Source organism: Kogia breviceps, chromosome 1, assembly GCF_026419965.1.
Source record: "Kogia breviceps isolate mKogBre1 chromosome 1, mKogBre1 haplotype 1, whole genome shotgun sequence".
Lineage (NCBI taxonomy): Eukaryota > Metazoa > Chordata > Mammalia > Artiodactyla > Physeteridae > Kogia > Kogia breviceps.
In genome coordinates, this window is record NC_081310.1 from 177,966,931 (window position 1) to 177,992,948 (window position 26,018).

Here is a 26,018-nt window from a genome sequence, read left to right on the forward strand (position 1 = left end):
GCCAGGATGAAGAAACTGAAGTAATTCAGCAGGGATTCTAGCCCACATCCAATGGCCCGACTCTGCATCCTGAGCCTGTTGGTCCTTCCATCAGCCCTACTCATGGAGCCAAGCTTTCGCTTGGACTCTGAGGCAGAAAGGGGAGGTGGAGTTGGGAGAAGTTCCTTTCTAGATCCTTCCCACGTGTCTTCAACTGTTGAACACAGCAGTGATTCCCTTAATTAAGCAGGAGACAGCCTTAGGAAAACCAGAAGCAAAGCCCTTCGCACGCCAAGGTCCCCAGAATTTTTAGGCCGGTTGTAAAACGAATTTGTGCAAGTCCCTGGGAGGGTCTCCGGGGTCAGCCATCTTGTGGGGACTCATTTCCTTCTTGGCCCGAGGGAACTGCTTCCCTCTAAGATTCCAGCGGGGTGTGTGTGGGGGGGAAGGCAGGCCTGGCGGGAACTTCAACGGTCCAGCCGGGCACGCCCCTCCCCCACCCCTGGGGACGCTATAGGGACAGAGGAAGGGTGAAAGAAGAAAAAGAGAGTTCCATCCCAACAGCTGCTTTGAAAATCACCTTTTAAAAATATCTTAACTGTTTGGTTTTAAAAAGTTTTAGAAAAAAAATAAAATAAAAAAAAAATAAATAAAAAAAATAAAAAAAAAATAAAAAGTTTTAGATGTTTACAGGAAAAGAGCAGATGCGAAATCATTCTTTTTTAAGAAAAGAGAGGTCACAAAGGGATTGTGGCAAAAGTCTAAAGTTTCCTCAAGGCTGCCCGCACCTGTGCTCCCCCCTCCCCCTGTCCCCTCCCCCTCCCCCTGTCCCCTCCCCCTCCCCCGTCCCCTCCCCCTCCCCCGTCCCCTCCCCCTCCTCCTCTTCCCTCTCCCACTCCTCCCCCGACTGGGTGTGGCCAAGCTGGCGGGTGGGTAAGGAGGCACAGAGCCTGCTGCGGGGCTACAGTCCAGAGGGCCGCGGGTGTAAACATATGCTCCTGTTCGTACTCAATGCCCTTTCCACACCCGGACCTCTCCAGGGCCTGGCTCCTCTCCCAGCCCTTTCTTCCCACTTATAATTTCGTAGAGCGGCTTAATTCCCGGGGTTTGTATGTGTGCAGAGTGTGTGTGCCCTGGGGAGAGGAGCCTGGCTTTACACAACTGAAAATAAAGAATAGTAAACCACAAAATCAAGACACGTATACAAAAAGACAACTTGGCAAGCAATATTTATTCTGGTTTTGCTTTCCTTATAAAAGGTAATACATGTTCTAGACAGCACGAAATGGAAAACACAAAATGAAAACACAGCGACTCCCGGCATCAGGTGCTAGCTAACCTTTCTGTTAACAGTTTGTTTCTTCTCTTTGGGTTACAGGACATCTGTGACGTATATTTACACGTCGGGCTGGGACAGAGACACCCCGCCCTCACCTGTTACTGCCCTCCTGGGTCCACGAAGAGTCGGGGCCCGCTCACTCCCTGCCCCCCTCCCGCGCGGAGAGGGCGGAGTCAAGGGCGCAGCCCTGGGAGAGGCTTACCTGGAAGCGGGGTCTGGAGTGGAGGATTGGGAGGGGAGTGGCAACAATTTGTTCTGCTGCTGCTAGGTGGAAAGGGTTCTGTGAACAATAAGATGACCAGAGATTCCCGTCTCTGCCCCTTGACTCAGTGGAAAAGGCCCCAGAGGGCAGAGGGTAACCCACTCTCTCCTGTATCTCTCCCTTTAAAATGTATCCACTCACTCTCTCATTAAACATTAACCGACCCCCTCCCTGGGCTGGCCGTGGTACCTCCGAGGTGGGGAAGCTGAGGACCTGGCCTTCCAAGAGCTCTCAGCCTGGGGACAAGGGACAAGTAAGAGGTACTGAATATGGGGGTCTCCAGGAAAGTAGGGGAGAGGGGTGGGAAAGGAGAGTGGAAGGAAGGGCATGTAGCAGAACCCCCATTTTAAAAAGAATATTATATTAATATATTACAACAGCACTTTTATTTGGAAATGCAAAACAAAACTCTTAGAGCTTTTATTTCTTTATTGAAGTATAGTTGATTTGCAACGTTGTGTTAGTTTCTGGTGTATAATACATATATATGCACCCATATATACATACATATACATTCTTTTCCATTATGGTTTTTTACAGGATACTGAATATAGTTCCCTAAGTTCCTTATGCTATACAGTAGGACCTTGTTCGTTATTTTATATAGTAGGTTGTATCTGCTAATCACAAACTCCTAATTTATCCCTCCGCCAACCCTTGATTTTTAAAAAAAAATTTATTTATTTATTTATATAAATTTATTTATTTATTTTTGGCTGCACTGGGTCTTCGTTGCTGCGTGCAGGCTTTCTATAATCGTGGTGAGCGGGGGCTACTCTTCCTTGCGGTGCGTGGGCTTATTGTGGTGGCTTCTCTTGGTGCGGAGCATGGGGTCTAGGCACGTGAGCTTCAGTAGTTGCAGCGTGCAGGCTCAGTAGTTGTGGCCTACGGGCTCTAGAGCTCAGGCTCAGTAGTTGTGGCACTCGGGCTTAGTTGCTCCGTGGCATGTGAGATCTTCCTGGACCAGGGATCAAACCTATGTCCCCTGAATTGGAGGCGGATTCTCAACAACTGTGCCACCAGGGAAGCCTTAATTTTTAAATTTTTATTTTTATTTTTATTTTTTGGCCGAGCTGTGCAGCACGTGGGATCTTATCAATAGTTCCCTGATCTGGGATTGAACCCATGTCCCCTGCATTGGAAGCGCCAAGCCCTAACCACTGGGCAGCCAGGGAAGTACCCCGGATTTTTTTTTTCTTAATGCAGACTATAAAAAGTAAAATGGAAGGAAATCTGGTCAAAGGGGTTGTCATAAGTCTCTTATCAGTGATCCCAAAGCTGGTGGGGTGGGGCAGGGCCTTGTCCCTTTGCAGAGGCCTATCAGGAGTGGGTAGATGTGGCCTGTTTTTATTTACCAGAATGGGAAGGAGTTTAAAAGGTTGTGTTACCTGGGACTTCCCCGGGTGGTGCAGTGGTTAAGAATCCGCCTGCCAATGCAGGGGACACGGTTCGAGCCCTGGTCTGGGAAGATCCCACATGCCTCGGAGAGCTCAGCCTGTGCGCCACAACTATGGAGCCTGCACTCTAGAGCCCATGCGCCACAACTACTGAAGCCTGTGCGTCTAGAGCCCGTACTCCGCAACAAGAGAAGCCACTGCAATGAGAAGCCCATGCACTGCAACAAAGACCCAATGCAGCCATAAATAAATAAATTAAAAAAAAAAAAAAAGGTTGTTATCTGAAGGGGGGAAGGGGGAAGGTGTGTGGAAGCCAGGAGAGAGCACTTCTGATTTGGAAGCAGAGAATCTGAAGCCTGGGTTCAAAGGGAGAGCTTGGCAAATTCAGGGACACACAAGGAGCTGGAGAGGGAGGTGGTGAAGAGAGGCAGTGGAAAGAACTGAGGCTGGGAGATTGACAGGGCTGAGGCATCCAGGACCTTGAGCCCTTGTGGAGGCTTCTGACCTGTGTCCCCTGGGGTGGTGAGAAACCACAGAGTGTTGGCTAGAGTTCCTTGTTTAAAATGAACAAAATTCCGGGCTTCCCTGGTGGCGCATTGGTTGAGAGTCCGCCTGCCGATGCACGGAACACGGGTTCGTGCCCCGGTCTGGGAGGATCCCACATGCCGCGGAGCGGCTGAGCCCGTGAGCCATGGCTGCTGAGCCTGCGCATCCGGAGCCTGTGCTCCACAGCGGGAGAGGCCACAACAGTGAGAGGCCCGTGTACAAAAAAGAACAAAATTCCACTTGAACTATTTTAAGAAAGACAGGGCTTCCCTGGTGGCGCAGCAGTTGAGAACCTGCCTGCTAATGCAGGGGACATGGGTTCGAGCCCCGGTCCGGGAAGTTCCCACATGCCGCGGAGCACCTGGGCCCGTGAGCCACAACTGCTGAACCTGCGCGTCTGGAGCCTGTGCTCCCCAACAAGAGAGGCCGCGATAGTGAGAGGCCCGCGCACTGCGATGAAGAGTGGCCCCCGCTTGCCACAACTAGAGAAAGCCCTCGCACAGAAACGAAGACCCAACACAGCCAAAAATAAATAAATTAATTAATAAACTCCTACCTCCAACATCTTCTTTAAAAAAAAAAAAAAAAAAAGACGAAGGCTTTCTTAAAGAGAGCTGAAAGAACAAACAGACAGGCCCAGGGAAGAGGAAGAGGGGGGTCCCAGCTACAGGAACTTGTGTGCTAACTCTCTAGGTAGTAAAAGGAGAGCTTCCTTTACTAGGCTCCCACCATGTGCCAAGTGTTGCTCTCAGCCCTTCACATGCGTGAGCCTATTTAATCATCAAGTGGCCAAGCCTCAATAAGTGTGACCAGTTGTTCTGATTCCCCACTGCATAGGTGAGGACACTGAGGCATGGGACAGTTATGTGACTTGCTCAAAGTCATACAGTTTAGTGAATGGTGGAGCTGAAATTCAAATCTAAACCATATGGCTCCAGAGCCCACACCCAAAACCCCACCCCATAAAACTGCCTCTCATATCAATAGATTTAACGTTTCTATGTATCTTCACTCAAGATGAAAATTCCCAGGAAAGAAGGAATTCCCTGGCGGTCCAGTGGTTAGGACCCCACTTCCTTCCAGTGGTTAGGACTTCCAGTGGTTAGGACTCCACTTGCTTCCACTGCAGGGATCACAAGTTTAATCCCTGGTTGGGCAACTAAGATCCTGCAAGCTCCGAGGTGTGGCCAGAAAAAAAATTCCTGGGAAAGAGAGCCTGATAGGCCCAGTGTAGGACTCTTGCCCACCTGGGGTGGCCTATTGGCCAGATGCTGGGATTGTCAATCCCACCATACCCACATAGAAAGAGGCCAGAGGAAAGATGGTGCCATGACTGGAAGAGATCGTGGATAGACAAATGGTCTAGCTCTCTACCATGGAGGTGATGGAAGAAGGGAAATGATGAAGTCACATTTGTATTCTAGGAAGACTATTCTGGCTCCCTGGTGGAGGATGGATTAGAGGGCCCAAGAGTACGGGCCAGGATCCCCACTGAGGACATTGGTCCAGTCATCCTGCAGGAAATGCTAATGAATTCAGCCAGGGTGGCAGAAAGTATATGGAGAAGGGTATGGGTTTGCAAGATACAGAGGAGGTATTAATGGGATGGAGGAGCAGGAAGTTCAAGTAGAGAGGATTCAGGAAAAACTCTAAAGCTCTGGCTTGAACCATTGGGTTGATGGAGGTGCCAGAAGAAGCAAGTATGGGGAGGTATGGACCAGGATAAATTCAAGATGTCTGTGACCCATCAAGGTGAGATGCTCAAGGGGCAGCTAGGTGATGGGGAGATCTGTAGGGAACTTTGCTTGGATTGACAGCTCTGCAGGGCCGCACCAAGCTCATAGGGTACCTTTTAGAACATGGGTTGGCAAATTTTTTCTGTAAAGGACCAGATAGTACATATTTTAGGCTTTGTGGATCGTATGGTTTCTGTCGAAAGTACTCAACTCTGCTGTTGGAGCTTGAAAGCAGTCACAGACAATGCTTAAACAAATGTGCATGACTGTGTTCCAACAAAACTTTATGTATGGACACTGAAATTTGAATTTCATATCATTTTTACATGTCAAGAAATAGTATTCTTCTGATATTTTTTCAACCATCGAAAAATGTTAAAACCATTCTTAGCTTGTAGGGATCATATAAAAACAGGGAGCAGGCTGAGAATTCAACATGCAGGCTGTACTTTGCTGATCCTCTTTTTTAAAAAATTAATTAATTAATTAATTTATTTATTTTTGGCTGCGTTGGGTCTTCGTTGCTGCACGCGGGCTCTCTCTAGTTGCGTTGAGCAGGGGCTACTCTTGGTTGTGGTGCGTGGCCTTCTCATTGCAGTGGCTTCTCTTGCTGTGAAGCACCGGCTCTAGGCATGTGGGCTTCAGTAGTTGTGGCACGCGGGCTCAGTAGTTGTGGCTCACGGGCTCTAGAACGCAGGTTCAGTAGTTGTGGTGCACGGGCTTAGTTGCTCTGCGGCATGTGGGATCTTCCTCGACCAGGGCTCGAACTTGTGTCCCCTGCATAACCACTGTGCCACCAGGGAAGCCTGATCCTCGGGGGGGTTTTGTGGTTTTTTTTTTTTGTTGTTGTTGTTTTCTGTTTGTTTTTTTAATGTTTGGCTGTGCCTCGCAGCTTGCGGGATCTTAGTCCCCCCACCAGGGATCGAACCCAGGCCCTTGGCAGTGAGAGCACAGAGTCCCAACCACTGGCCCACCAGGGAATTTGCTGATCCCTGTTTTAAAGAATTAGAAAAACTCACCCTGTTCTCCAGTAAGACATTTTATAAGTTAGTTTATTATTTCTCAATATTACAATTATGACAAACATTAAGGCATTCTGTGTAAATTACACAAATATTGAATGGAAAATAATAGAAAATTATCATTGTTGCAAATGTATTACAATTCTTCAATGGTAGTCATATTGGAGTTCAGAAAATAACAAGGTGTTTGGTTCTTAATACGTTAATGTCCCATCAAAATCTTCTTTTATGTATAAAGTTTATTTCAATTGTAAATTTTATACAGAGTTGCAGTAGTCCATATTTATCATATTCTTCAAGTTATATATGTTGTCTGGATTAGAACATTTTTAAAAGGTCATGATATTCTTTCAGTATCATAAATCTGTCTTTTAAGGATGTTATTAGTGGGTCGGGTATAGCAAAATAAATTGAAATAATTTTGAAATTGAATTTTAGTTCTTGGAAATCACAATAAAATGAGTGTTCCTTCTTTTTCTTAGCATTTCCTACATGGGTAATGGCATCAATGTTGAAATTCTGTAATTTGACATCAATAACCTATTTTCCATAAATCTTGCTTCCTGTTTTAGACAAAGAACATAACTTTTTCAGCACTTTCAAGGGCATTATGTGCACTTTAGTGTGTGTGTGTGTGTCACGCGGGGCACTGTTGTGGCCTCTCCCATTGCGGAGCACAGGCTCCAGACGCGCAGGCTCAGCGCCCATGGCTCACGGGACCAGCCGCTCCGCGGCATGTGGGATCCTCCTGGACCGGAGCACGAACCCGCATCTCCTGCATCGGCAGGCGGACCCCCAACCACTGCGCCACCAGGGAAGCCCTCAAGGGCATTATGTATATTAACTTTTGGTTCCTGCAAGATTTATTTAAAAGATTTTACCTAAACACCATTTCATATTAGCCCTGAGCAAATACATTTAAAAGTTGAAATTTGCTAGAATATACTTTGCATTCTAGAATCTATATCATTATTATTGATAATATAATTAACAGTTCCTAAAAAGGGCTTTGCATCCTGCCTTTTGAGTTTTTAGTGACATTATGGCATTCACTTAACTTTCTCATTGTGAATTCAACATTGACATTCAGTGTTGGAAAATTTATGTTTGCAAATACATGTTTAAAACACTCCAGCATTTCATCAAAACTGAAATTTTGCTAGAGTTTTCCTGGACAATATTTAAAAATTCAGTGATGTCAAAAGAATATTTTACCACATCATTCACTATTAATTTTATTTTTAAAATTTTTTTTGAAATTTATTTAATTAATTTATTTCTCTAGTTGCTGCAAACAGGGGCTACTCTTCGTCGTGGTTCACAGGCTTCTCATTGCAGTGGCTTCTCTTGTTGCAGAGCACGGGCTCTAGGTGTGCGGGCTTCAGTGGTTGTGGCAAGCGGGCTCAGTAGTTGTGGCACACAGGCTTAGGTACTCCGCATGTGGGATCTTCCTGGGCCGGGGCTCACACCCATGTCCCCTGCCTTGGCAGGTGGACTCCCAACCACTGCACCACCAGGGAAGTCCCTCACTATTAATTTTAAAGAATACAGAAAACAAAGAAAACAGATTTCCCAGAATTATTTTTCAAGAATCTTTTGTTACAATCTATTATGGTTTTCCATGCATTTTTGCTGCATTGTCATATTCCTGGCCTCGGGTTATTTTTGTCTAGATTCAGTTTTTGTAAGTGGTCTACTGAGAATGTAAAATCCTTCTCTAGTCAATTCATCTGCTAAACAAAATCCCCCAAGATATTCACGTATAGGTATTTTTGTATTTTGGAAATCAACAAATCTGAAATAATTGTTATGCATTCTATATAACTTGTTTCTAGAACTGTATTTAAAATAACTGAGTAATGTCTAACATTTCTTACTTTATTCAACATGTTCTTATTCACTGCATCTATATCTACATATATTTAATTATTTTGTTTTGTCTTTTATTCCCTAAACAATGTGTAATATTACTTTGTGTCAGGGTTTATATTTTGCATAAATATTCTGACATAATTGTATCAAATTCTGCTATGATTACTGCCAAATTAAGAACATTTCCCACACTCAACCTTCTTGGATGAGCTTGGATATTCCTTCATCAAAAACTGAATCAGGGCTTCCCTGGTGGCGCAGTGGTTGAGAGTCCGCCTGCCGATGCAGCGGAGACGGGTTCGTGCCCGGGTCCGGGAAGATCCCACATGCCGTGGAGCGGCTAGGCCCGTGAGCCATGGCCGCTGAGCCTGCGCGTCCGGAGCCTGTGCTCCGCAACGGGAGAGGTCACAACAGTGAGAAGGCCCGCCTATAACAAAAAAAAAAACAAAAAACAAAACTGAATCAGGGCTTCCCTGGTGGCGCAGTGGTTGAGAGTCCGCCTGCCAATGCAGGGGACATGGGTTCGTGCCCCGGTCCGGGAAGATCCCACATGCCGTGGAGCAGCTAGGCCCGTGAGCCATGGCGGCTGAGCCTGCGTGTCCGGAGCCTGTGCAAAAAAAAAAAAAAAGAAAACTGAATCATATGTTCAAAACAGCACCCATTTTTTCTCATTTTTCACCGGGATATATTTTTAGAATCAGATTTCAATTTGGTTGATGTGCATTTAACTTTCTTCATGTTTATTAGGAATATGCAGTAAATGCTGCCAATCTTTGCTTTCATTTTCATCCTAGCATTGATTTGGTTTTTTTGTGTGTGTGTTTTTTTCCCATCCCCAAAGACTTTACAATGTAGACAAAATAAAGAATCCTTTGAGGTAGAATAAAGTAACCAGGATTTAGTGATTTTTTTTTTTTAGAAGAATTGAGAGTATTAATTTTCCAAAACTTCCTACCAATGTTGTTCTTTGGAAACTTAACATTTCTTACCTGAGATAGATCATTTCAACCAGACTTACCTGTTTAATATGCAAAGTTCTGTGGTTCTGTGGTCAGGTACCGGACAGGCAGCAAGTATATTTGGTTTAATGGATTCTTAGTTTTCGTTTTTTTCCTCTCTTCTAGTTTTTCTTGAATTCCATCAGTTATGAGAGTGTGAAAGACCAAAGTAAACTCCCATCCTGCCCCACCAGCAATGTGTTAGTGCTGTGTTTTGCTAAAACCAGTACCTCTGAACTGTTTCCCTTTCTTCTGGCAATCCATTTAACTTTTCCAGAAATCTAGTCATCTAGAGGCATTGCTAAGTATGGTTAATGGAAGCAAAATGCTGAAGACAGTGCCTAGATCATTGTAAGCAACTACATACATATTTTTTAAATAAATAAAATTTGGGCTTCTCTGGTGGCGCAGTGGTTGAGAATCTGCCTGCCGATGCAGGGGATGAGGGTTCGTGCTCCAGTCCGGGAAGATCCCACATGCCGCGGAGCGGCTGGGCCCGTGAGCCATGGCCGCTGAGCCTGCACGTTCGGAGCCTGTGCTCTGCAACGGGAGAGGCCCCAACAGTGAGAGGCCCGCGTACCACAAAAAAATAAATAAATAAATAAAATTTATTTAACAGCTTTCTGATTTCTTTTTCTGGATCTCATGATTAATTTTTTAAGTTGATTTTTAAAATATTTGTTTGTTTGTTTATTATTTATTTACTTTTGGCCACACTGCCCAGTATGAGAGATCATAGTTCCCCAACCAGGTATCGAACCTGTGCCCCCTGCAGTGGAAGTGCAGAGTCTTAACCACTGGACCACCAGGGAAGTCCCTGGATCTCATGGTGCTTTGAAAAAAAAAAAATTTTTTTTTATCTGAGGAGAAATAATATTATAACTTAGTATTTTATCTTATTATTCATAACACTTTAAAATATTAGCAGTGTTATGTACAAATAAACTTTAACAGTATATAATATTTGTAGTAATGAAATTTCTATAACAGTAAATAAACAATTGATATAATTGGCAGGTCATTATATAATGATCTTTAATTTTATCTCTGTAATTCTTTGTAGATTTTTAATGGTGGATTCATGATAGTTATTACATAATAATTTGTGTCATTATGAAAGTATTAATAAATTTAATTTACTAATAATAACAATAATAACCTCATAGTACAGACACATAGAAGCAGATGGTGTGAACTATAAGATAAAATAGATCACATTTGGCCAGGCCACTGATACCAATAGGATACTTTTCTTTTCTTTTCTTTTTTAGATGATAACTGGTCAATACCGTAGTCAAAAAAGCAGATCTTGTTTAAGTTATTGTAGATATTAGAGCAACAAATGTTTTGATTATTGTCAAAATGGGATGACTTTGTTAGAAAAAGACACTTTAATGTATGCATAACATTATTGCAGTAACTATGCAAATCACTATGACTTTGGAGTCAGCAAAATTATAATAAAATGTTCTTTAAAATTCTGAATAGCGGGGCTTCCCTGGTGGCGCAGTGGTTGAGAATCCGCCTGCCGATGCAGGAGACACGGGTTCGTGCCCTGGTCCGGGAAGATCCCACATGCCGCGGAGCAACTAAGCCCGTGAGCCATGGCCACTAGGCCTGCGCGTCTGGAGCCTGTGCTCCGCAACGGGAGAGGCCACAACAGTGAGAGGCCCGCATACCGCAAAAAAACAAACAAACAAAAACAAAATTCTGAATAGCAAAGATATCTAGATGTGGTGGTGTTGTACAGTGTATAACCTTAACAACAATACCCAGAGGCTTTGCTATGGGAGTGATCAAGTGCAGAATGGTGAAAGGGACACCAGTTCCAGATGAAGGGCATAGTTTTATCCTAATCCCATGAAAACTAGGGGAGGGTGGAGGGGAGATGAGAGGAGGGCTACAGATAGAGCGTGAAATACCCCCTGCAGAGCTTACCCCCGATCATCCTACAGAGTGACCTCTCTACTCTCATTTTCTCTGACCTTAAAAACTGGGACCTATCAGCAACCTAGTCCTTACTCAAGCTTACTCTGCTTTAGTTTTCTGAAGTGTAGCACCATCTTGGTTTACCTAGTCCCTCTCAAAACTTTTTAATTGGTTCTTCCTACATTCCTCAAGTACATAATGATATATCCTTAGATGGCTTCTCTAGGCTTCTTCCTATATCATCTTGTCAATCATTCATTTCATTCATTCATTCAATAAGCATATCAGGCCCCTGCTAGACTCAAGATGTTTGAAAATGGATCAGTCATAGTCCCTAGCCTCTGGGACTAATGGAAGACAGGCAGGTAGACTTACTGTGTTTCAGACGCTTTTTTTAAAAAAAATTTATTTATTTGCTTGCACCGGGTCTTAGTTGTGGCAGGCAGGTTCCTCAGCTGTGGCATGAGAACTCTTAGTGGTGGCATGCACATGGGATCTAGTTCCCTGACCAGGGATCGAACCCCAGCTGCCTGCACTGGGAGCGGGGAGTCTTATCCACTGCGCCACAAGGGAAGTCCCTCAGACCCTATTTTAAATACTTTACATGGGTTATCTCATTCAGTCCTTGCCACACACTCAGTGGTGGATTGGATGAAAGAATGTGGATAAAGAAGGTGCCATGACCTGAGATTTCTTGGCTGATTGGATGAAACACAGAAAAGTCTAGTATAATTTTTCTTGGCAGCTGGATGAATGGTGGTGTCACTTACAGAATTAGGAATAAACAGTAGGTTTGGGGAGGAGGAGTAAGATGATGAGTGAAGGTCTAGACAAACTGGGTTTTCAATATTTGTGGGATATCCATGTGGAAGAGTCTAATAAACAGTTGAAGGCTATGAGAAAAGTCAGTACTGAACACTTAAATCTGAGCATAATTAGCATATAAATTGCAGCTGCATGAATAGAATCACCCAAGGAAAGACCAATTTAAAAAAGAGAATCCCAGATTAAAAGCATGAGAAACAGCAACATAAAATAAGCAGGCTATATCTTCCAAGTTTATTCTGTTGTAAATAATAGAAACCCAAATAAAACGGACTTAAGCAAAAACAAAACAAAAAAGAGTTTCTTGACTCGGAAAAAAGAACTAGCTTTGGGGTATGGCTAGATCCATGGCATTTGTCCTCTGGGTTAGCTTTCTTCTCAGGCAAGCTCTTTCTATAAAAAAGATACCAACTAAAGTCCATAGGAAGAACATAGTGCTTTCTTAATAGTTCTAGCAAAAGTCCTGGTAACGATTCTCAATGGTCCGTATTGAGTCATTAGACATTTCTTGAGACATAATGAATTGGCCAGGCCTAGGTCATAAGCTTTCTTTTGTCTTGGGGGTGGGATTGGTGTCCCTTGAACCAAGATAGGTGGAAGGATGGTTCCCCACAGGAAAATGGATCTATTCTTCTCAGTCGAAGGGGAAGTGGAGCCTGTGTATGCACAAGCCACCAATGCCCATTACATAGCAAGAGATGTAAACCCAAGAAGGAGGTGAAAAGTAGTGGGTCTAAGGGTAGAAGATGCACCCCACAAGAGGGTGGTATTATGGAAGCAAGAAAAGAGAAAGTTTCAAGTAGGGCATAGTCATCAGGGTCAAAGGAGAGATCAGGGAGAATGAGGAATGAGCCATATTTACTGGATTTAGCATTAAGAGATTTTAGTTGGAGTGGTGAGAGTGAAGCAAGATTTCAATGGTTGAAGGATGAAGGAAAGGCAAAGAAGTAGAATCTTTATGTCGACAACTGTTTCAAGTACTTTGGCTACGAAGGGGAAGAGAGAGATTGGGTTGAGCCAGTGGGGAGACACTTGAGTCTTTTGAAAATAAAGAGCTAGGAATAATAATATTATTATATCTATCATTCCCTGAGCACTTACTAGGTGCCTGACGACATTTTTCTATGTTTGAATATAAAATTTTGGCCCATGTGTTTTGACTTCATGGTGCAGATTTGGTTAAAGAAATGGTCTAGAAACAATGGCAATTTCAAACTCTAAACCTACATACATGCTTCCTATTAGCTACAATAGATGAACTTCCGTGTTGCTACCTAAAGCCAATCACCAGAGTCACTGGTCTTGAGGACATTGCTCCATTGATCTTCCTCTTTCTCTACATCACCCACTTTGCTCTCTACTGGATCATTCCCATCAGTTTACAAATATTCTACTTCTACCATCTTAAAAGAAACTTCACTCTACCTTCCTGCCAATCTCCTCCAAAGAGTTACGTCTTGTCTCTTCACTATCTTTAATTCCTCTCTTCTCATTCTCTTTTAATCCTACTCCAGTCTGGTTTTGGCCCCAGGATTCCACTGAAACTGCTTGGCCAAGGTCACCAATGACCTCCGTTTTGTTAAATTCCCTCCACCTCCTCGATACACTTACTTGTCTTGGTTTCCAGGACTCCACATCATCTACCTCCCGTCTCTTCTCTGTCTCCTTGTGGATTCCTTCCCTTCTCCCAGATCTTTTAATGTAGGAGTGCTCCACGTCTCAAAATTTGATCCTATTCTCTTGTCTCCCTACTTGCACGCCCTTGCCAATCTCGTCCAGTTTCATAGTTTAAATTCCATTTGTATGCCAGCAACTTCCAAATTTATATTTCTAGCCCAGACCTCTTTCCTGAACTCCAAACTTATTTATCTGTCCAGTCACATACTGCTTGAATCTGCTTGAAAGTTGAATAGATATCTCAAATTTAAAATGTTCAAAACTGGGACTTCCCTGGTGGTCCGGTAGTTAAGAATCCGCCTTCCAATGCAGAGGACGCGGGTTCCATCCTGGTCAGGGAATTAAGATCCCATATGGCAGGGTCAGCTAAGCCCAGGCGCCACAACTAGAGAGAAGTCCATGCGTTGCAACAAAGATCCTGCATGTTGCAACTAAGACCCAATGGAGACAAATAAATAAATATATATATTTTTTTAATGTTCAAAACTGAACTCCTAATCTCTCCCTCTGCTCCCCCAAATTCCTCATTCCATAGCTTTCCCCCCAAAATTGAGGGCACCTTTCCAGTACTCAGGCCTCCGAATCCTCAGGTGATCTTAGAGGTATACCAAAGGTGGGAATGGATAGTGGGACAGACAATGCAGAGGTCTGCTGTGGTGGAGAGGGAGTATTTTATAACTTTTTAGACATTGCTTAAAATTGCTGGTGCATGATGATAACAAACAGCAGACCAACATCTAGCCCATTTTATTATTTTATATTCTCGACCGAAAATGCATACCTTTACTCCTTATTGCCTAAATCCAGGGAGAACCGTCTCATCACCATGACCACCCCCCTTGCTAGGCTACCTTCTTTAATTCCTCTCTTTTCTTTCACCCTCCCCTGCCTCCTTCCTTTATTTAGGAAATCCTATTAACTCTACCTTCAAAAGGGAGCCAGAAGCCAGCCTCTTCTTAGCACTTCCACTGATGCCACTTTTGTCTGAGCTGCCATCATCTCTTTTTTAGGTTCACTGTAAACAACCTCCAAGTAGGTCTCTGTGCTTCTCTCCTTGCCCCCGCTCAGTCTATTCCTGAGGCAACAGCCAGAGTTATCTTTTATAGAAACGTTAAGTCACATCATGTGGAGGCCCTGCTCAATATCCTGCAATGGCTCCTCATCTCGGTGTTCACTATGGCCTCTTAGGCCAGACCTCCTCTTCTACTCTTTCTTCTCTATCCCTTGCTCTTTCTGTTCCTACGCCAGGGCCTTTGCGAGAGCTGGCTGTCCCCATTACCTAGATTGCTCTTCCCTCCAGGTGTCAGCTTGGCCAAACTCCCTGGCCTCCCTCAAGTGTTTGTTCACATGTCACCTTCTCAATGTGGCTTATCTACCCTGAGGACCCTTTTCATTTTTTAAATTTTTATTTATTTTTTTAAAATTTACTTTTGGCTGCATTGGGTCTTCATTGTTGGGTCTTCGTTGCTGCACGTGGGCTTTCTCTAGTTGTGGCGAGCAGGGGCTATGTTTCGTTGTGGTGCGTGGGCTTCTCATTGCAGTGGCTTCTTTTGTGGCAGAGCTCGGGCTCTAGGCGCGTGGGCTTCAGTAGTTGTGGTTTGAGGGCTCTAGAGCGCAGGCTCAGTAGTTGTGGCACCTGGGCTTAGTTGCTCCGCGGCACGTGGGATCTTCCCGGACCAGGACTCGAAACCGTGTCCCCTGCATTGGCAGGCAGACTCCAAACCACTGAGCCACCAGGGAAGCCCCTGTACCACATCTGCTTTATCCATTCATCTGTCACTGGGCATTTAGGTTGCTTCCATGTCCTGGTTATTGTAAATAGTGCTGCAATGAACACTGGGGGTGCATGTATCCTTTCCAATTATGGTTTTCTCTGGATATATGCCCAGGAGTGGAACTGCTGGGTCATATGGTAGCTCTATTTTTAGTTTTTTAAGGGAGCTCCATACTGTTCTCTATAGTGGCTGCACCAATTTATATTGCTACCAACAGTGTAGGAGGGTTCCCTTTTCTCCACACCCCCTCCAGCATTTGCTATTTGTAGTTGAAGATGGCCATTCTAACAGATGTGAGGTGATACCTCATAGTAGTTTTGATTTGCATTTCTCTAATATTAGTGATGTTGAGCATCTTTTCATGTGCCTCTTGTCCAGCTGTATCTCTTCTTTGGAGAAATGTCTATTTAGACCTTCGTCCCATTTTTTGGTTGGGTTCTTTGGGGACTGTGTTTCTTACTTAAAAAATTTTTTTTTCCATAACAGTATGTTCCAAAGATCCATTCCTGGTGCTCTGTGTACCAAAGCCTAACACTCCATTGAGTGCATCTGCCCCATTTCATCCTTCCCTTCCCCCAGTGATGGACACCTTATGCCTCATCATCTCTGAAAACACAAGCAAGGCCGTGATGAACATTCTTGTACAAGTTCTGTTAGGACCATTGTAAACATTTCTTTGGAATATAAGATAGGAAGTGAATTGATGTACCATAGGATGTGCTTATCTTTAATCTGATCAAGTTCAGATATTTTGATCCCTAAAATGGCTGCAGACCTGAGGGATCCTATATGCCTCTGTCCTTGACAACATTCAGATTATCTGGCTTTTTACTTTTTGCTACTCTAATAGCATGAAGTGGGATCTCACCATGGTTCTAATTCGCATTTTTCTGATGACTAATAAGATTGAGCATCTCTTCATTTGCTTGTTAGCCTTTCACGTTAACTTTTCTGTAAATTGTCTGCTCATATATCCTTTGCCAATGCTAATTTGCAGGAATTCTAGTTTGTTTGGTCATTGTCAGTTTTAATTATTACAAATATCTTCTTCCACTCTGTATTCCATCTTTAAACTCAGTCCATTATATCATGCTCTGAATAGAAATCCTTAATTTTAATGTGATCAAAATAGTTTGTGCTTTCGATTTAAATTTTATTTAAGGAATACTTAACGACTCCTAGGTGAAACAGATTCTCCTTTTAACTCAAGACTTTTGCCTTTCACATTCAGGTCTTTATTCCATTTTGAGCCTGCCTTTGTATATCATGTTTACTGTGAGTCAGTTTTCCCAACTCCACGTACAAAATAAACCACCCCTTCCACATTGATTGTGGTACTACCTTTCTTGTATATTAAGTTCTCATATCTACCTGGATTTTATTTCATTGGTCTGTTTGTTCTTGAACAAAAATGTGTTCTTGAAGAATGCTGCAATATATTTTATTCCTATGGTTTTGTAGTGTATTTTAGTATCTGATAAGGTTAGTCTCCCTTCTTCACAAAGCCTTTTCAAGGTGGAACTTTACTTGTAGATCTTTAATCTAGAATTATTTTTGAGATTGCAATTAATTTGTAGATTATTGGGGAGAGTTGCCATCTATATAATTTTGAGTTATTCCACCTAAAACATGTCTCTTCAGTCTTTTTTCTTTCCTTACAGCATTGGCCAGACCTCCAGTAATAGGTTAAACAATAGTGGTGATTGGGCATCCTGGTCTTGTTCCTAGTCTAAAAGGAACACACTAAGAAGCCTCAATTAAATGTAATATTTGCTGTAAATTTTGGTATAAAATCTTTACCAAGTTGAGGTTGCTGAGTTTTAAAAGTATTGTAATAATAAGGTGAACTTTATAAAGTACCTTTTTTCGACATCAATTGAAATAATCTTGTGTTTTTCATCATTAATCTATTAATATAAAATTATATCAATAGGGCTTCCCTGGTGGTGCAGTGGTTAAGAATCCGCCTGCCAATGCAGAGGACACGGATTCAAGCCCTGGTCTGGGAAGATCTCACATGCCATGGAGCAACTAAGCTCATGCACCACAACTACTGAGCCTGGGCTCTAGAGCCCATGAGCCACAACTACTAAGCCCGCGTGCTGCAACTACTACTGAAGCCCATGTGCCTAGAGCCTGTGCTCTGCAACAAGAGAAGCCACCGCAATGAGAAACCCTCGCACCACAACGAAGAGTAGCCCCCCACTCACCGCAACTAGAGAAAAGCCCTCGCGCAGCAATGAAGACCCAATGCAGCCAAAAATAAATAAATAAATAATTACATCAATAGATTTTTTTGTTTGTTTGTTTGTTTTGTGGTTTTTTTTGTGGTACGCAGGACTCTCACTGTTGTGGCTTCTCCCGTTGCGGAGCAAGGCTCCGGATGCACAGGCTCAGCGGCCATGGCTCACAGGCCCAGCTGCTCCACGGCATGTGGGATCTTCCTGGACCGGGGCACGAACTCGTGTCCCCTGCATCGGTAGGCGGACTCTCAACCACCGTGCCACCAGGGAAGCCCCCATCAATAGATTTTAAAAATATTGACCCATGCTTTTTCTGTGGGGTTAATCCTACTTGATCAAGTTGTTTTGTTTTATTTTTTTTGGCTGTATTACATGGTTTACGGGATCTTAGTTCCCTGACCAGGGATTGAACCTGGGCCTTCGACAGTGAAAGCACGGTGTCCTAACCACTGGACCATCAGGGAATTCCCAAGATGTATTATTTTTTATTATAATTATAGGCAACCTTTATTTTTATTTATTTTTTTTTTTTTTGCGGTACACGGGCCTCTTACTGTTGTGGTCTCTCCCGTTGCGGAGCACAGGCTCCGGATGCACAGGCTCAGCGGCCATGGCTCATGGGCCCAGCCGCTCCGCGGCATGTGGGATCTTCCTGGACCGGGGCACAAACCCGCGTCCCCTGCATCGGGTAGGGTTGAGGCGGACTCTCAACCACTGTGCCACCAGGGAAGCCCTAGGCAACCTTTATTGAACACTATGTGACAAGCACAGTTCTAGCTACTTAATTTTTTTTTGCATTTAATCCTCATGACAGCCCTTTGAGGTAGGCATATTATACCCATTTGTCAGATGGGGAAACTGAAGTACAGGGAAGTTAAATGATTTGCTGAAGTTCACTCAGGAAGAGGTGGAACAAGGGGTGTAGCCGGCAGCCTGGCTCTAGAGTCCACACTCTTAATTGCTACACTATAGTGTCTAATTTTTATTTGCTTAACTAATATTTTATTTACATATTTGTGTTTCCATTTATAAGTGAAAATGGTTTGTACTTTTGAGACATGATTCACATACTATGAAATTCACCCTTTTTTTTTTTTGTGGTACACGGGCCTCTCACTGTTGTGGCCTCTCACGTTGCGGAGCACTGGCTCCGGACGCACAGGCTCAGCAGCCATGGCTCACGGGCCCAGCCGTTCCGCAGCATGTGGGATCTTCCTGGACCAGGGCACGAACCCGTGTCGCCTGCATGGGCAGGCGGACTTTCAACCACAGCGCCACTAGGGAAGACCAAATTCACCCTTTTAAAGTATGTATTTCGGTGGGTTTTAGTAGTCATAAGGTTTTGCAACCATCACTATACTATTTAATTCCAGATTTCCATCACCCCAAAGAGAAACCTTGAACCCATGAAGACTTAGTCCCATTCTCCCTTTCTCCAGCCCCTGGCAACTACTTGTCTAGTTTCTGTTTCTATGGATTTGCCTAGTCAATGTTTCATATAAATGGAATCATACAATATATGACTTTCTGTGGCTCCTTTTATTTAGCATAATGTTTTTGAGGTCATCCACATTGTATCAGAACTTCATTCATTTTTATGGTTGAATCATATCCCATTGTATGGCTAAACCACATTTTGTTTATTCATTCATCAAATGAACACCTATTACCACTTTGTGGCTATTAATAGTATCGCTGTGAACGTTTGAGTATGATTTTTTGTGAGAACATATGTTTTCAATTCTTTTGAGTATATACCTTGGGGTAGAATTGAAGGTCATATGGCATGCTATGTTTAATTTTGAGGAAGCTACCTTAATCCAAGTTTGGAATCAAGGTTAAACATGTGCTTCCACTTCTTACTAAAATGGCAAAATGGCATGAGCTGCTGCTTCTTCCCCCAAGTCAACCCCTGAAGCGACTCTAGCTGAAACAGATACAGAAGATAAGGAACCAGAAGAAAAGGGAGAAACCCCTGGAAAGACTTTTTTTCTTTTATTGAAGTATAGTTGATGTACAATATTATGTAAGTTACAGGTGTACAATATAGTGACTCACAATGTTTAAAGTTTATATTCCATTGATGGTTATTATAAAATATTGGCTATAGTCCCTGCATTGTGCAATATATCCTTGTAGTTTATTCATACATAATCCCTTGTACCTCTTAATCCTACCCGTGTCTTGCCCTTCCCACTTCCCTTTGCCACTTGTAACCACTAGTGTGTTCTCTGTATCTATGAACATGTTTCTTTATTGTTATATGCACTAGTTTGTTGTATTTTTTAGATTCCACATATAAGCGATATAATACAGTATTTGTCTTTCTCTGTCTGACTTATGTCACTTACCATAATACCCTCTAAGTCCATCCATGTTGTTGCAAATGGCAAAATTTCGTTTTTTTAATGGCTGAGTAGTATTCCATTGTATATATAAACCACATCTTTTTTTAATCCATTGATCTGTTGATGGACAGTTAGGTTGCTCTATACCTTGGCAATTGTAAATAATGCTGCCACGAACATTGGGGTGCATGTATCTTTTCAAATTAGTGTTTTCGTATATATACCCAAGAGGGGAATTGCTGGGTCATATGGTAGTTCTATTTTTAGTTCTTTGAGAAGCCTCCATACTATTCTCCGCAGTGGCTGCACCTATTTACATTCCCACCAACAGCGTAGGAGGGTTCCCTTTTCTCCACATTCTTGCCTGCATTTGGTATTTGTGTTCTTTTTGATAACATTCTAATAGGTGTGAGGTGGTGTCTCATTGTGGTTTTGAATTGCATTTTTTCTTTTTTAAAAAAATAATCATTTATTTATTTATTTGGCTGTGCCGATGATCTTAGTTGCTGCATGTGGAATCTTTACTTGCAACATGCGGGATCTAGTTCCCTGACCAGGGATCGAATCCAGGCCCCCTGCATTGGGAACACAGAGTCTTAGTCACTGGACCGCCAAGGAAGTCTCTGAATTTTTCTGATAATTAACGATGTTGAGCATGTTTTCACGTGGCATGTACATGTCCTCTTTGGAAGAATGTCTATTCAGGTCTTCTGCCCATTTTAAAATTGGGTTGTTTGTTTTTTTGATGCTGAGTTGTATGAGTTGTTTATATATTTTGGATATTACCCCCTTATTGGTCATATAATTTGCATATATTTTCTCCCATTCAGTAGGTTGTGGAAGACTATTTTTAATTGGTGTACATACATACAAGCATGTGTGTATAGCCTGAGACAGAGCGTAGCCGGTAGGGCTACAAAAGGATAAATTAGTAACAAGCAGTTTAAATTCTGCTTTTGTTTCCCCTCCACCATCACTTTGGTTCAGTTTTCCCCTGGCCACTCGTTGCAGAAATCTGGGGTTATGGCCCAGACCTGTGGGGTTAGGATCACAGTGATCAAATCAAGATAGTGGGAAACAGGACATCAGTGGTGGTGCAATGGTTAAGAATCTGCCTGCCAATGCAGAGAACACAGGTTTGAGCCCTGGTCTGGGAAGATCCCACGTGCTGCAGAGCAAATAAGCCGGTGCGCCACAACTAATGAGCCTGTGCTCTAGAGCCCATGATCCACAACTCCTGGAGCCCTTGCACCTAGAGCCTGTGCTGTGCAACAAGAGAAGCCGCCAAAATGAGAAGCACGTGTACTGCAGTGAAGAGTAGCTCCTGCTCACTGCAACTAGAGAAAGCTTGCACGCAGCAGTGAAGACCCAATGCAGCCAAAAATAAATAAATTAATAAAAAAAAAAAAAAAAAAAAGAATCCGCCTGCCAATGCAGTTTGATCCCTGGTCTGGGAACTAGATCCCATATGCTGCAACTCAGAGTTTGCATGCCACAACTAAGGAGCCGGCGAGCTGCAGCTAAGGAGCCCTCACAACCAAATAAGTAAATATTTTTTAAAAATGCTCTTGGAGAGAATTTGAGAAACAAATCCAGGAGATACTGTAAGAAGTAAGGTTAACAAAAGTTTACAGAAAGGTTTGCTGCAGTCTTTTTTTTTTTGGCTACCTTGGGTGTTCATTGCTGAGTGTGGGCTTTCTCCAGTTGTGGCGAGTGGGGGCTACTCTTCTTTGCGGTGTGAGGGCTTCTCATTGCGGTGGCTTCTCTCGCTGCGGAGCACGGGCTCTAGGCGCATGGGCTTCAGTAGTTGCAGCACGCAGGCTCAGTGGTTGTGGTTTGCGGGCTCTAGAACACAGGATCAGTAGTTGTGGCATATGAACTCAGTTGCTCCACGGCATGTGGGATCTTCTTGGACCAGGGATCGAACACGTGTCCCCTGAATTGACAGGCAGATTCTTAACCACTGTGCCACCAGGGAAGTCCTTGCTGTAGTCTTAAAACAACAAAACAAAAACAAAAACTGAAAACATTTTATAATGGCCAACTATTAAAATTTTGGAGAATATCATCATGATGGGTGAAGAGACACAAAGGAACATGAAAGCATGCTAAAATTCTCATCTTAGAGGAACAATATAAATATCAGGTTTAAATTCAAAGAGGTTTAATTTGGAGGTCAAATTAAATAAAAGAGAAGGTAGAAATGTCTAAATATATTAATAATTGCAGTAAGCAAAAAGGGACAAAACTCACCAGGTAAAAGTCAGGGTTTGTCAGATTGGATTAAAAAAGCAAAATTCGGGCTTCCCTGGTGGCACAGTGGTTGAAAGTCCGCCTGCCAATGCAGGGGACACGGGTTTGTGCCCTGGTCCGGGAGGATCCCACATGCCGCCGAGCGGCTGGGCCAGGGAGCCATGGCCGCTGAGCCTGCGCGTCAGGAGCCTGTGCTCCGCAACGGGAGAGGCCACAACAGTGAGAGGCCTGCGTACCGCAAAAAAAAAAAAAAAAAAAAAAAAAAAAAAAAAAAGCAAAATTCATGAGGCCATGGAAGAGAAAAAAAAAGACCTTTCAGGTAAATTTTTGTTTTTAATTTTATTTATTTATTTAATTTTGGCTGTGTTGGGTCTTTGTTGCTGCACACAGGCTTTCTCTAATTGCGGCGAGCGGGGACTACTCTTAGTTGTGGAGCACAGGGTCTAGGCGCACAGGCTTCAGTAGTTGTGGCACGCGGGCTTCAGTAGTTGTGCCTCACGGGCTCCAGAGCGCAGGCTCAGTAGTTGTGGCGCACGGGCCCAGTTGCTCTGCGGCATGTGGGATCTTCCCAGACCAGGGCTCGGACCCCTGTCCCCTGCATTGGCAGGCGGACTCTTGACCACTGCGCCACCAGGGAAGCCCTCAGGTACATTTTAACCAAAAGCAATCTTGTAAAGATATATTTATGTCAGAAGAAAAATAAACTTTAAGACAAAAAGCATCATTGGGGATAAAGAGGATCACTATATAATTCAGTTCACAAATAACATATAAAAGTTTTAAACATGTATGCTACTAAGAAGGTGGCATAAACATACACAAAGCCAGCATTAATAGACTATATAGAGAAATTGCTAAATTCACCATCATATGGGAGGATTTCAATACATCTTTCCCAATTAATGATAGGTCAAGAAGACAAAAATAAAAAATAAAAAAATCAGCAGAGTTCAAGAAGATTTGAACAATATGATTAACCAACTCTTCCTAATGGACATAGGTAGAATAACGCATTCAACTATTAGAGAATTTATATATTTTTCTCAAGTTCTTTGAACTTTTACAAAAACTATGTCACAAGTGTTGGTGAGAATGTGGAGAAATACGAACTCTCAGACACTGCTGGTGGGAATGTAAAATGGTTCAGACACTTTGGAAAACAGTCTGCCAGTTCCTCAAACAAGGAACATAAACAGAGTTCCCATGTAACCAACCAATTTCACTCCTAGGTATACACACAAGAGAAATGAAAATATATGTCCACACAGAAACAGCCAAGAGGTGGAAACAACCCAAATACCCATTAATAGACAAATGGGTAAATAAAATATGGTATATCCATACAATGGAAGGACTTTATTTTGCCATAAAAGGCATAAAGTACTGATACATACTACATTTTGGATGAACCTTAAAAATATTTTGCTAAATGAAAGAAGCCAGTCACAAAAGACCATGTATGATATGATTCCAATTGTATAAAAGTCCTGGCTATGGAAATCTATAGAGAAGAAAGTAGACTAGTGGTTGCTTAGGACTGGGGATAAGGAAAATGGGGGGTCAGGAGGATGATAGCTAATGGTACAAGGTTCCTTTTCAGGTAATGAAAATGCTCTAAAACTGACTGTGATGATTGTTGCAGATATCAGTGAATACACTTAAAAGCATTGAATTGTACACTTTAAATGGGTGAATTGTATGTTATGTGAATTTTTTTTGGTAGCTACATAATATTTGATTTGATTGTTTCTAATTTTTTGCTATATAAAAAAATGCTTCAGTGAGTAACTGTACCTATACCACTTTACATATGTGCAAATATTTCTGTAGAATAAAATGTTAGATTGGAATTGCTAATTCCAAGAATATGTTATGAATCTGTTATTCTTATAGATGTTGCCCAATTATATTCCATTAGAGGTTGTGACAAGTTATAGCTCCATCAGTGATTTATGAGAGTGTTGATTTTTTTCGCAGTTTAATCAACACGTGTATTATCAAACTTTTGGTTTTTTATTTATCTGACAAGTATGGTATGTGAATTTTATCTCAACAGAGCTGTTAGCTAGCCATAAAGCAAGTCTCAACAGATTTAAATAAGTTTCATAAAAACATAACACGGGGGTGGGTGGTGGTGATGTGATGTATTGGGAGATTGGGATTGGCATATGTACACTAATATGTATAAAATAGATAACTAAGAACCTACTGTATAAAAAAATAAATAAAATAAAATTCAAAACAAAACAAAACAAAAAGCAGAGTTAACACAAGTGGGGATGTTTTATTAATATCATTTCCCCAATAAATATATTTTGTGGTCATGTATTTTAATTTACACAATATCTTAGATCCTGGATATTGGGTGGATATTAAGTATCATTTTATAAACTGTACATCTTACAGTATAAATCAGTCATAATATTTAGAACTTTAGTACATAACTTCAAAAATAAGAGAATAGGGCTTCCCTGGTGGCGCAGTGGTTGAGAGTCCGCCTGCCGATGCAGGGGACACGGGTTTGTGCCCTGGTCCAGGAAGATCCCACATGCCGCAGAGCGGCTGGGCCCGTGAGCCATGGCCGATGGGCCTGCGCGTCCGGAGCCTGTGTTCCGCAACGGGAGAGGCCACGGCAGTGAGAGGCCTGCGTACCGCAAAAAAAAAAAAAAAAGAGAATAAACATTTCAAGAGGACACAAATTTGATGCAATGAGGTAAAAGTTATCAAGAAATAATATGCTGGGACTTCCCTTGTGGCTCAGTGGTTAAGAATCCGCCCGCCAATGCAGGGGACACAGGCTCGAGCCCTAGTCCGGGAAGATCCCACATGCCGCGGAGCAACTAAGCTCGTGCGCCACAACTACTGAGCCTGCGCTCTAGAGCCCATGAGCCACAACTACTGTAGCACCCGCACTTAGAGCCCGTGCTCCGCAACAAGAGAAGCCACTGCAGTGAGAAGCCCGTGCACCGCAAGGAAGAGTAGCTAGCCCTCACTGGCTGCAACTAGAGAAAACCCACGCGCAGCAACAAAGACTCACTGTAGCCATAAATAAATTCATTTTTAAAAAAAGATAATATGCTACCTGTTCTTATTAATTTGGTTTAGTTGAAACTTCTTTTTGAAAAATTACAGCAAGGGTGATAAACAATTAAAAACCATTAAAAAATAACACAACACTATTGTTAGAAGTATTAGAAGATAATAAAAGTTAAATTAAAAAATTAAAGTTAAATAACAATAACAAAAAAACAAACAACCCAATCCAAAAATGGGCAGAAGAACTAAACAGACATTTCTCCAAAGAAGATATACAGATTGCTAACAAACACATGAAAGAATGCTCAACATCATTAATCATTAGAGAAATGCAAATCAAAACTACAATGAGATATCATCTCACACCGGTCAGATTGGCCATCATCAAAAACTCTAGAAACAATAAATGCTGGAGAGGGTGTGGAGAAAAGGGAAGCCTCTTGCACTGCTGGTGGGAATGTAAATTGATACAGCCACTATGGAGAACAGTATGGAGGTTCCTTAAAAAACTACAAATAGAACTACCATACGACCCAGCAATCCCACTACTGGGCATATACCCTGAGAAAAACATAATTCAAAAAGACTCATGTACCAAAATGTTCATTGCAGCTCTATTTACAATAGCCAGGACATGGAAGCAACCTACGTGTCCATCAACAGATAAATGGATAAAGAAGATGTGGCACATATATACAATGGAATATTACTCAGCCATAAAAAGAAATGAAACTGAGTTATTTATAATGAGGTGGATGGACCTGGAGTCTGTCATACAGAG

The 26,018-nt window shown here is 42.6% G+C and overlaps 1 protein-coding gene across 2 annotated transcripts in view; it reads right to left on the minus strand.

Moving 5' to 3' along the window:
- TINAGL1 (tubulointerstitial nephritis antigen like 1) overlaps window positions 1-26,018 on the minus strand; it is a 496,849-nt gene that overhangs the window by 334,193 nt on the left and 136,638 nt on the right. The gene's annotated exons all lie outside the window — the stretch shown is intronic.